A 12569-nucleotide genomic window follows, 5' to 3' on the forward strand; every position below is an offset into this window, starting at 1 on the left:
CAACTAGGAAATATTATGCAGCTTTTTGGGGGGTTGCCTTATTTAAATTAACTAAGCACGGTGACTCTGCCCTGGCAATTAAATCTAAGCCAAAGTAGAATATAGAGCTATTGAGCATTCCCTGGTCCCCCGTGCCCTCAAATGTAGCTTTCCTATGGTGTGATAGGGTGGAATAAATATATTATTTCATCTCTGTAAATACTATATCAAATTATCTAGGGGGTTTGATAACAGTCTCTAAAATATTTTCTCAAGACGAATGACTTGGGGAACTCTAAAAATGATCTCTGACTTACAGGAATAAGTAACTTTAACATATCGGATATCTATTAAAGTAACTTTCATTTAGTGATATACCTTCAATGGTGAGTCAGAAAGATTCCCCATATTTTCAGTGGCTACAGCTTTGCATAGTGATGACTGATACCTTTATAACCTTCAGTCTTAAATAAAATATCAATAAGAATGCTAAGTCAGAGAAAGAGTTCCAGTGAGTTCAACATATGCTTGTGGAATTCTCTGAATTAGAGAGATACAAAATGTTGGGATGATAGAAGGAGGAGCAATTATTTCCAATGGGGGCCAGGGGTGGGACAGTTGGGAAGGCTTTGTGGAAGAGGTGATAAGTAAGTTGGGCTTTAAAGAGTGAGTTATATTATCATAGGTGGAGGAAGCAGAAAGAGCATTTGAGATTGAGAGAGCAACATGAGTAAAGTCATCGGAGGAATGAAATTTCATGGTGAATGCTTTGATTTGTCCAGAGCATAATAATGTACAAAGGAAAATAATATCTTAAAGGTAGATTGAAATGTTGGGGCCATGTAGGGGAGAAGAGAAAAATTACCCTTTGCCCTCTGAAGGTTCACTGAAAACCAACTGACAAAAGGCAGATTAATAGGAGAAAACACAGACAGATTTATTTGATCATAGTTTTATGTGACACGAGAGTCTTCAGAATGAAGACCCAAAGACACACGGGAAATTGTCCATTTTTATGCTTAGGTTGAACAAAGTATGGACAGCTAAGTAAAATATCAGACAAAAAGGGTATGATTTAATACTAATAGATTGAGTGGGAAAACACAGCAAGGCCTGTCTATTTAGATTCTTTTTGACCTCTCTGTGCAGCATTCTTCCTTCTGGGTATGGAGGAGGACCCTCTCTGGAATGGGGGTCTTATGACCAACAATCAAACAAGGGAGGTCAGAAAATTTCTTTATGACCAGTTTTATGCAGAAAAGTGGGAGAAAGTTAGAGTAATATTTTTAGGTTTTATGGCTGGCTTTGGGGAAAAAAGGGTTGTGGTTTCTATGATCTGCCTTGGGGAAGAGGGCTTCTAGTTTCTATGGCTAGTCTCAGGGAGAATAAGGGGCCACAGACAGGGGGCAGGAGAGAATCTATGCTTCTGAGTCTACTTCTGAAACCTTCCTTTTGGGGTAATATTTTCTGAAGCTCAACAGTCAGATCACAGCAAGTCTGGAATGCCCACAGAATAGCATAAAAATATACCCAGAATCACCTAGATTTTCAAAAAAACTGAAATTGCCTTAATTTCTATTACTGAGCATATCTTGCTTTCAAGCCCCTATATCCACTAACATGGATTTGTCAGTTAAATGTAACTCAATCTCTTCTAATTTATAAAGCAAATTATTTTAGCCAAATATCCAGCCAATTCAAGGTAAAACCTTCTTGCCAGGATATATTTGCCCTTTCAAAGAATAGTCTTTCCTCTCTTTCTTCCCAGGATGGTATGTAGACGCACAGGAAAGTATATGTGTCCTTATAGCATGGGCAAAGCCTTAATTCCACATGCTGTCCTCTGGGTCCTTTTTAGCTTCTGCCAAAATGCTCCTTATCTTGCCTGATTACTAGTAAGCCTTTGATTATTTCTGCTGAAGCATTACTTGCCAAAGCCACCATTCATGAAGTCTGTGTGCTATGCAGCCACCTCATCCAGACCCCAAGCCTCCGGCCTTTTCAGGATTTTTGCAACCCTTCCGTAAGAATTATGGAGACTTCTGGATTTCTTGTATACCCTGTTGCTGGCTGTGGGAAACTTCCAGCATTCTTTTATTGTCTTATTATATTATGCCTCTATTTCTTTTCTACTTGGACTGTCCTATGTTGATGCAGGACACATTGCAATGTGGTCTCCTTCCAGTGCTCCAAATGAAAGCAAGGATTAAGAGCATTCTGATTTTAACTTCCCCCAAAGCTTATTTGGGATTTCTCACATGCCTTCTCCTTCTTGTGGTTGATACTGGGGCATGAGTGTACCATATGTTTTCTCAGAAAATCAAGACAACTCTTTAACCTTAGTATCATAACCTATGAATGACTGTACTATCTGCCTCTTATTCTAATTTTTATTTTCCTTCCACTCCCAAGAAAGTTATTCTGTGTTCTATTTTATGACTTGTGTTAAAATATGAAATTCATAATTCTATGTCTTGCTGTTAATATTCAAAGAGAAGCATTTGGAATTCAGAAACACAAACTCATACACAGAAACACACACATACAACTCTTTTTCAACAAAAACTGGCTTCTCATTGGATTTCTCACTGTGGACTTCAAACATACAAAGAAGACTTAATTTAAACTAATCAGTGACCCCATTATTCAATGCTCTATCTGCTCTACCCCTGAAGTTATGACAGCCACTGGTTCAAAAAGTGGAAAAAATTAAAACAAGTAATATCATAAATTAAAATGCATTGGTGTCATATCTCTCCCTATTTTCCTATTATGTGTGAGTCTCCAAAGATATCTCTGGTGACAGAGTACAAGATGGCTTGGAGGCAGTGTGAGGAGAATATTGTAAGTCCAGAAGAGAGATAATGATATGGGAATGAAAAGAAAGTGATAGAGTTGAAAACATTTCAGATATAGAATTATTATAGTAGGATCTAGTGAGTAAATATGCAATGCAAAAGAGAAAAATTAAACATAAATGAGTTTCTATCTAGAAGAGTATTGTAGATGGCAACTCTACACCTCTATTAACACAACTCTTTCTCTGAAGTAAGGACTATGAGATATATACCATAGTTATTTTAGAGGTAGAGCCAATAAGACTTGATGGCCAGTGGAAGGGTTGAAATTGATTCTGAGGCTATTTTGCTTGAATAACTAGATTGATGCTATTGCCAATTATCTGAGCTAGGAAACACAGTTGAGGAGCACGTGAAAGAGTGGAGAAAAACATATACTGGATTGGACATGCTGTAGTTTTTTAGCCAGTGGAAAAATCATGTGAAATAACAAAGCAATCTCTTAGAAATTAAGTTCAGGAATTAGGAGTGAGATTGGGGCTGGAGATACTGATTTTGGAATCACCAATTCTATGGTGATATTGAATTTATAGAAGTGGATGATGTCATCAGAAAGAAAGTATGGACAAAGCAGGACAGAGAGCCAAGCAGTAACAGGATTTTGAAAGATGCTTGAATTTAAGGAATAGAAGGTGGGCAAAAAGATCCACTTAAAGAGATTAAGGAAAGAAAATCCAAGTAGATGGAAAATCAGAAGAATGCCATAGTGCCTAAAGAGGAGAAAGATACAAGGAGAACCTATAGAAGGCTATTAATAATGGTCATTAATGATCTTTGAGAAAGTTATTTCATTGTAGTGATGTTGAGATATTAGTGGATGGTTCTGATGGGTAGCCAGTGAGAAGACATTTCTTTGGAAAGGAGATCTGAAAGAAGAGAAATAAAGGGAGGTACAGTTAACCACTTTGGTACCAGTGTCAACTATAGTTGATAGCCACAGATGAATGCACACAGCCGAGCATCGACTTTAGCTGACAGGCATGATATGACTGTTCTAATTGTTCATTTATCAAAATAAAATTGTGAACATTTAAAAATAACGCAATGAAAACATATATGTATATGCTACCTATTCTGATTTACATTACAAGTAAAGCTGCCTGTAAAGTAAAACAAGCTTTCAGTGCTTTAAAGCTTTCCTCATCACACAAGAGCAAAATGGATTCGTCGTCAATGCACAGCACAAACTACCATGCGGACTGTGAGTGCCGGCTGTGGGCAAGGTTTCGCAGCCGGTGAGCGCTACACCAAAGTGGTTAATGGAAATTAGTTTTTGTTAGGGTGAGAAATACTTGAGTGACTTGAAAGTACTTGTAGGCAGAGGACAATGTTCATGTGGAGAGTTAAACATCGAAGATGCAGGAAAGAAAATGAATAACTACTGCAAGTTATCAGAGAAAATGATATCAGGTTGGGATCATGAGCATAGAAGAGGTTAGCTTTTTCAAGAAAGAAATATTTCTTTTTTATTTTATTTTTTTTTCTGAGACAAGAGCAAAAGAGTTCAGGATCAGGAAGACAAAGAAATTTTCAACTACAAAAAATCATGATACCTCAATCTTTAGTTAACTCTAATAATACAGTTTTAAAACTTTCTAGATAATCAAAGGTTTGAAGTTTTCAGTTTATGAAATGCAGTCATATGTACAGTCTTTTAATCCTTGTACAGTAACATAAGGACATTTCTTGGGCCTGGAAAATTTCTTTGCAAGGAGATAAAGAACCCTCACAGTTTGTGTTAGGCTCATCTCTTTGTTTGGGAATATCTTTCCCTATTTCAGACTTGATGTGTACTTCTTTGTTCTAATTAAATGTGTGCATCATATGGCATCTGACCATCCTCACTGCTATATCTGTTCCCAGTGGGGAGGCAATGGGGTCCTTCACCTGCAGCACAAGAGGGGTGCATATAAATCATCTCCCTGCATTATTTGTGAGGTAAGACTTGCTGGCCATGGGGGGATCAATATTCCCTATTGAAGCTGATATTGCTTTGTCTCTTCTCTATGTGAGGACAGCGTTATTCCATGCAGTGCCTGTGTGAGTTGTGTCTTTTTTGGTGACTTTAATACCTGCAAACCATGCAGCGAGTTGACATCCTAGGACTACTGCTCCTGGTGTTAGGCAAAAGATATCAACTGTTCAATAATTCCAGCCTGGTTATCTTTTCAAAATAAAGGGAAAGACCAGCCTTTGCTATATATAATAATGGTTCCCTGAGAGCCAGACCCATTTGGAGACCTTGCTGCAGTTTTCTAGGTCCAGAGTCTCAACTGAAATTGCATTTACCAGGATCGATTTCTTTTATGGCTTACTTCAGTGATATGCGACATCTCTGAAATAATAAAAATGAATCTTTTTCTTTGAAAGGAATAATGTTTGGCTTCTACCAAATCTTATGGTGTAAGACACTGAGGTGAAGTAATGAAGTTCTAAATCACATTGATAGAGCTTCATTCGTGGTGAAAAATCATGTCTGCAGTCACTGAGTGGTTGTGTGTGTGTGGTAGGGGAGGTGAAGAGAGGGAGAGGAAGCACTACTATAATCAAGGGCCATGGATGCCAAAAGATTTAAACATTTTATTGTTTTCTGGACTTTCCGGGTTTTGTTGGTTAAACATATAAATAGTTACCATCTCTAGATTGCTCACAATGTGTTATGTATTGGACTATATAGATTTACATATTGTCTTAATCCATCCAGGCTGCTATGAAAAAATATCATAAAGTGGGTGGCTTATAAATAACAAACATTTATTTCTCACAGTCTTGGAGGGTGAGAGGTCCAAAATCAAGAAACTAGCTCTTTGGTGTTTGATGGAGGTCTGTCTTCTGGTCCATAGATGGCACCTTCTCACTGTCCTTGCATGGTGGAAGGGGCTAGCCAGGTCTCTGGAGTCTTATAAGGACACTAATCCCTCTCATTCATGAGGGCTCCAACCTTATGACCTAATCACCTTCCAAATCCCCCACTTCCTAATACCATCCCTATGGGGGTGAGGATTTCAACATACAAATTTTGGAGGAACACAAACATTCAGACCATAGCATATATATTAACTCATTTATTCCTCAAATAAAACTGTAAGATAAGTGTTATCCTTCTGAGGTTTGCAGCAATTAGGTAACTTGTTTACAGTCACAGGCTGATAAGAGGGGTACTTAGATTTTGAATGCAAATCTATGTGGCTTCAAAGTTCGTGCTCTTAACTAATATTCTAACTCATTGTTTCTAAGGGCAGGTTAATTAGAAATGAAGATTTCTGCATAAACCAAGTATCAGAATCACTGTGCTATAAATATACTAAGGAAGATGAAAAGAGCCACCACAAACCACAGCACTATACACCGTCCAACTACCACCCCTTCACCTCCATACCATACCACAAGATAGCAGTACCAAACAAATAATAAAATTCTGTGAGTAATGCTTGGAAGTGAAGTGAAAATCACAGTGACAACATTCTTGTACCTTATAGTTCTGGTGGAATCCCAGCCAGATTTCCATTGTAAAGATTCACTTTTCTACCATTTGTTGTTGGGAAAATAAAAGGTGATACCACTGCTACATGCACATGTATTCCATCAGCAAGCTTGGAAACAATTAGAAAATGAAGACCAATGTTTTAAGTAGGTTAAGGCATCCTATTCAATAAGACATAAGGAAGAATTTAGGAGTGTCTATGTTAAGTCATACCTTGAGTGGTATTACAGTGGTTAGAGTAGTATTGTTTTCCCTGGTTCCTACAGCTTCAACAAGTGAGTCTAATTCATTGTGTTAAAAAAAGAGTTTCTCCTTTTACAAAATTCTCCTTGAAATTCTGTGAAATATAAGCTACAACTTCCTACTGAAAAATTAGTAATATTATCTTAGCTCTGTTAAAAATTGAGTTTCATTCTAGGCCAGTGCTCAGCAAGCTGCCATAACTTTTTTTTCTCAGTGTTGTCAGCAAACTGTCCTACTTAGTAATCTGTCCCTCTAAACTGTGGCACCTCAAAAGTTATTTAGTTTTCTGCATGGAAAAATTATAGCCATTACTAAATTGCATTGCATTATTTATCGCTGCAATAGCAGACACAGACACACTATGTCTATGATTTATATATTTTAACATGAACAGAAATTACATGGATATAAGAACTGTGGCAATCTCACCAGATATTAACATATTAAAAATGAGAGCTGATAAATTGGTTTGGTTTTACGTGGCTAGAGATAAAAGTCAATAAGATTTGGCAAGGCCAAATGAATTCAATGGATTAATTTCTTCTCATGATTTCAAGGATCTGGATTATAACAGGTATCATAAAATTACATGACATAATCATTTGTGTTCAAGGAATCATCTTGAGACTGTTAGAGTTTTACCTAAAATGTCTTGAGAAAGTCTTCATTAAAGGGAGTTTCCTCATCCATAGAGAAACATGGCATATCTCAGCCTATGATAAATAAGAGAGGGAAATATTTTTTGACAAGGTAGATAGGGAAAAGGCTCTTGCTATTCCCAATATCATACCAAAGAGTCATTGATTCAATATGTACTTATTGAGTTACTACTATGCACCTGGCATTGTAGTAGGAAGACCAGAGGTAGGGCTTATAAATTACCCAATACAACCAGCATGTAGGAGTGTTCCTATCTCTCCACATCCACACCAACATTTATTGTTTGGGGACTTGTTAATAAGGGCCATTCTCACTGGAGATGAGTGATATCTCATTGTGATTTTTATTTGCATTTCCCTGATGATTAGAGATGTTGAGCATTTTTTCATATGTTTTTTGGCCATTTTTTCGTCTTCTTTTGGAAAGTTTCTGTTTATGTCCTTTGCCCACTTTTTGATAGGATTGTTTGTTTTTTCCTTGCTGATTTTCCTGAGTTCTAAATAGATCCTAGTTATCAGCCCTTTATCAGATGTGTAGCTTGTGAAAATTTTCTCCCATTCTGTTGGTTGTCAGTTTGCTCTCTTGACAGTTTCTTTGGCTGAGCAGAACCTCTATGGAAAGCAATATTGAGATACCTTAAAGCAATACAAGTGAATCTACCATTTGATCCAGTAATCCCATTACTGGGCATCTACCCAAAAGAACAAAAGTCACTCTATAAAAAAGACACCTGCACTCAAATGTTTATAGCAGCACAATTCACAATTGTAGAGATGTGGAAACAACCAAAGTGCCCATCAATACACGAGTGAATTAATAAAATGTGGTATATGTATACCATGGAGTACTATTCAGCTATAAGAAACAACGGTGATATAGCACCTCTTATATTTTCCTGGCTAGAGCTGGAACCCATTCTATTAAGTGAAGTATACCAAGAATGGAAAAATAATCACCACATGTACTCACCAGCAAATTGGTATTAACTGATCAACACCTAAGTGGACATATAGGAATAACATTTATCGAGTGTTGGGTAGGTGGGGAGGGAGGGCATGGGTATATACATACATAATGAGTGCGATGAGCACCAACTGGGGGATGGACACGCTTGAAGCTCTGACTTGAGGGGGGAGAGGAGGCAAGGGCAATATACGTAACCTTAACATTTGTACCCCCACAATATGCTGGAAAAAAGTAAAAAAATAAAAATAAATAAATTACCCAATACCTAGTCACAATCCTTGCCGTATTCTGCAATGGTATTTCCATTTTATTGCTGTTGGGATTATTCTACATAAGCCTGCATTTGCAGATAACTCTGAGAAAGAGTCTGCTCTTCCCTTGGGTTAAGCCTGAATTCAATTGCAGAGGGTCTGGCAGGGAAGGAAAGAAGAATTTTAAACCTCATCTTTATGGTATAGGAGAACAGTTGGCAGATACTTTCAAAGATGGAAGGTGACCATTAGAAATATTGTTGCCATACAAGGTAATAGAGGAAAAAGTACATCAGTACCTTACTTAGTCTTAATTTCCAAGGAATTTTGTGGCACTATACATATCTTGACAATTTGCTGTAACTCTTTGTCTCTATCCTGAAAATAAGGGGATTTATGTTTTGACATAACAGTGTATCCCTCGGCCGCAGCCCAGAGCGGCACTGCTCCGGAGCATTCCGACCGACACCAAGAAGAACACCAAAAAGCGGCATTCCTTCACTTCGCTTACCGTGATCAACAAGTCTTCTCAGGCGTCCCAGAACCGCCACTCAATGGAGATCAGCCCCCCTGTCCTCGTCAGCTCCAGCAACCCCACAGCTGCCGCTGGCATCAGCTAGCTATCCGGCCTGTCCTACAGCGCCCCTTCTCAGGTTCATATAAGTACTACCGGGTTAATTGTGACCCCGCCCCCGAGCACCCCGTGACCACCGGCCCATGTTTACTTTCCCATCAGACATTCCCTACCAGGCTGCCCTTGGCACTCTGAATCCTCCTCTTCCCCCACCACCTCTCTGGGCCGCCACTGTCCTCACCTCCACCCTGCCAGGCGCTGCTGCTGCTGGAATTGGACTGCGGCCCCAGACAGGATCAGATAACCAGATTGCACATTTGCAGCCTCAGACTTGCCCCAGCGTGTTTGTTGCGATATATCCATAAACTCCCAGAAAAGAGGATGAACTAGAGTTGAGAAAAGGGGAGATGTTCTTAGTGTTTGAACGCTGTCAAGATGGCTGGTTCAAAGGAACATCAACACACACCAGCAAGATAGGGGTTTTCCCTGGCAATTACGTGGCACCGGTCACAAGGGCGGTGACAAATGCGTCACAAGCTAAAGTCCCTATGACTACTGCTGGCCAGACGGGTCGGGGGGCGACCATGGTCAGTCCCTCCGTGGCAGGGGGGCCTGCCCAGAAGCTCCAGGGAAACGGTGTGGCCGGGAGTCCCAGCGTGGTTCCCACCGCCATGGCCGCTCACATCCAGAGAAATTCTCCAGCCTTGGTCTTGTTGCACATGACGGGGCAGATGACCGTCAGCCAGACCCGCAGCGCTGTGAGGACAGTGGCCGCACACAACTAGGAACACCCCACAGTCGCAGTGACGCCCATCCAGGTGCAGAACGCCGCCTGTCTCAGCCCTGCGGCCATGGGGTTGCCCCAGCACTCGCTGGCCTCCCCACAGCCCCCAGCCCCCGCGGCAGGTTCTGCCCCTCAGGCTGCCAAGGAGAATCGAACCAGCGTCCCCCTGGCCTGCATGGTGACTGCGTCTCTGACCTCCTCTAGCATCGCTACCGGCTCCCTGGAGAACGAGCCCGGTGGCCGGATGGTGACCATCCGCCTGGACTTCCCACGTCTTCTGACAGAGCTTCCTTGGCTTGCGGGAGCAGTTCGGTGTCCAGACCGCACAAGGACAGCAAAAAAGAAAAGGGTTTGGTGAAGTTGCTCTCTGGCGCCTCTACTATGCGCAAGCCCCGAGTGTCAACCCCAGCGTCGCCCACCCTGGAGATGGAGCTGGGGGGTGGTAAGCTGCCCCTGCAGGGAGCGGTGGGTCCAGAGCTGCCGCTAGGCTGTGACCACATCAGGGCCGGCTCCTGCCCCACGGACTGAGACGGCCGGGTCGAGGCGGTGGTGGTGGGAGCAGCCCTGGCGCAGGACCAGGACGCGTTCCACCAGAGGGCAAGCTCGCTGGACACGGCTGTCCCCATCGCTCCCTCGCCAAGGCAGGCCTGCTCTTCCCTCAGCCCCATCGTGAGCGAGGCCAGGCCGGTGTTTGCGAAGAGCACAGGGTGGTGGTTTCGTATCCTCCCCAGAGCGAGGCGGAACTCGAACTCAAAGAAAGAGATACTGGGTTTGTTCATAAAAAGCGAGAGGATGGCTGGTTCAAAGGCATGTTGCAGCGTAACAGGAAGTCCCGCCTTTCCCCAGGAAGCTTTGTGGAAAAGGTCTGACAAAACTAGCGCTGAGAAGGCTTAGCAGTCCCGACACACAACAAAACATCACAAAGCGAGTTAACGGCAAGAGCACATCTGTGGACTTGCGGAGCGAGGGGGCGTCTGTGGGTTTGGCGCTCTGGAATCTGGCGTGTGCGGTATGCCTTGTACTGTCTGATACACTGTACAGAGAAACTTTTATTTTAAAGATATATAACTAAAATAGACAATTGTTTACAAGGCTTAACTAATTTATTTGCTTTTTTAAACTTGAAGTTATGATAGATAAATTCTTCAGATTATGATTTTAAGAAATTATTAATTTATGAAATGATAGCTAAGGAGAAGCTGGATTATCTCCTGTTGAGAGCCAGAGATTCGTTTTGACGTAGAATGCATCTTCCCCACCCCCATCCCCTGCCCCTCACCGTTTATAATCTGGGGTTATGTTCTGCTTCTTTAAGACAGAAACGCCAGTACTCTAATTTGGTTTCCTTCTTTGGTAAACCAAATGAACGTTCAGCTGAGTCACTATCCTTAAGGGCCGGGGGTAGGGAGACAGAAACTCAAGACCAGAGAAGTTAGTGACTCCCCGTCTTTCTAGTTTGGTCAGGAATCACCCTTAAGACCTAGTCCTCAATTTCATTTTCTGGGGTTTTAGTTTTCCGAGAATGAAACCAGTGAAGTGATTAGGGAAGAATAAAGCATAACCCTTGAAGAAAATGTATCAGAAATATTTTTAGTTTTATAGCAGAAGCAGCTCCATTCATTTGATGTTGAAAGTAGAGAAAATGGAAGTTGTGCTCACTGTCCGAGAGTGACTGTGAAATGTCATTCCCCATTATACCCCAAGCTATCTGCATGCCGGGACACAGTCAGATGTCTGTGAGGTAGTGGTGGTCAGTGGTGCTCTGTGTCAAAGTCCAAGGCTGTAAGAAACACTGTGAAAGTCTCCACTCATCCGTTGTGACATCCCCCATGTCTCATGTGCAACTGGGTCCCGCGGTGACATAAACTGTGCATGGTGTGTGTATTTCACTGCAATTTCCTGGGGAGGTTGGTTTGCGCTCAGAATTGACCGAGGCAGGAGGTGTACAGTAAACACTATTCTCTTCTCTGCTCTGAAGCCACTGCTGCCTGAGGTCTCTGGAGTGCACACAACCCCTCTCTGGCTAAGGTGTCTGTTAGCCGTGACCCGAGTCATGGGTGAAAATGCTCTTTTATGCCCTCCCAGCAGACAGGTGGCAGGGATGGGCTTATTTGGGTGACCACTCCCGTGGCTGTCGTGTCGAAGCTCTGAAAGGCATGGCGGGAGTGAGCGTGCACGCACCTTACAATTGTGGCAGGATCCAGCTGAGCCCGTCTTTTTATATCCAGTCTTTGATGTCACTGGCTTCCCCCACCAGTGTCAGCGCAGTGCCACACAGCTGTGGGTCTGGGTACAGACTGAGGGAAGACAGCTGGTGGTGAATAAGGCCGTTACCACGGTTTTCTCATGGTCAATAAATAAACCTTTTTTTTTTTTACTTTTAAGAATTAAAACTGGAAAACAGAAATGTGGACTAAAAAGTCCTCTTGCGATGACAAGAGGCTTCATGGTCTTAAAAAGATATATTATGTGGTTGAAAATAAAATCATTCCTAAGTTAACCATTTTTTTAAAAAATAAAACACTGTACATTATGTTCCTGTGTGTTGAAATTTCTTAAAAATACTTGGATATTCATGTTATATATAAAATTCTGTTGAAATGAACTTTAGTTAGAAAAAAAAGCTGGCAGCAGCTTTCATCTGTGTCAGTTGACACCAATGTGTCATAATATTCTTTATTTTGGGAAATTAGTGTATTTTATAAAAATTTTAAAAGGTAAAAAGATTACTACAGGTTAAGATAATTTTTTTATCTGTCTTTTCTCCATT

At 41.3% G+C, this 12569-nt stretch overlaps 1 pseudogene; it reads left to right on the top strand.

Moving 5' to 3' along the window:
- The first annotated feature begins 547 nt into the window (after positions 1 to 547).
- LOC105863770 (E3 ubiquitin-protein ligase SH3RF1 pseudogene) lies at positions 548 to 10668 on the top strand (annotated as a pseudogene).
- Positions 10669 to 12569: the final 1901 nt, after the last annotated feature.

Source organism: Microcebus murinus, chromosome X (genome assembly GCF_040939455.1).
Source record: "Microcebus murinus isolate Inina chromosome X, M.murinus_Inina_mat1.0, whole genome shotgun sequence".
NCBI lineage: Eukaryota > Metazoa > Chordata > Mammalia > Primates > Cheirogaleidae > Microcebus > Microcebus murinus.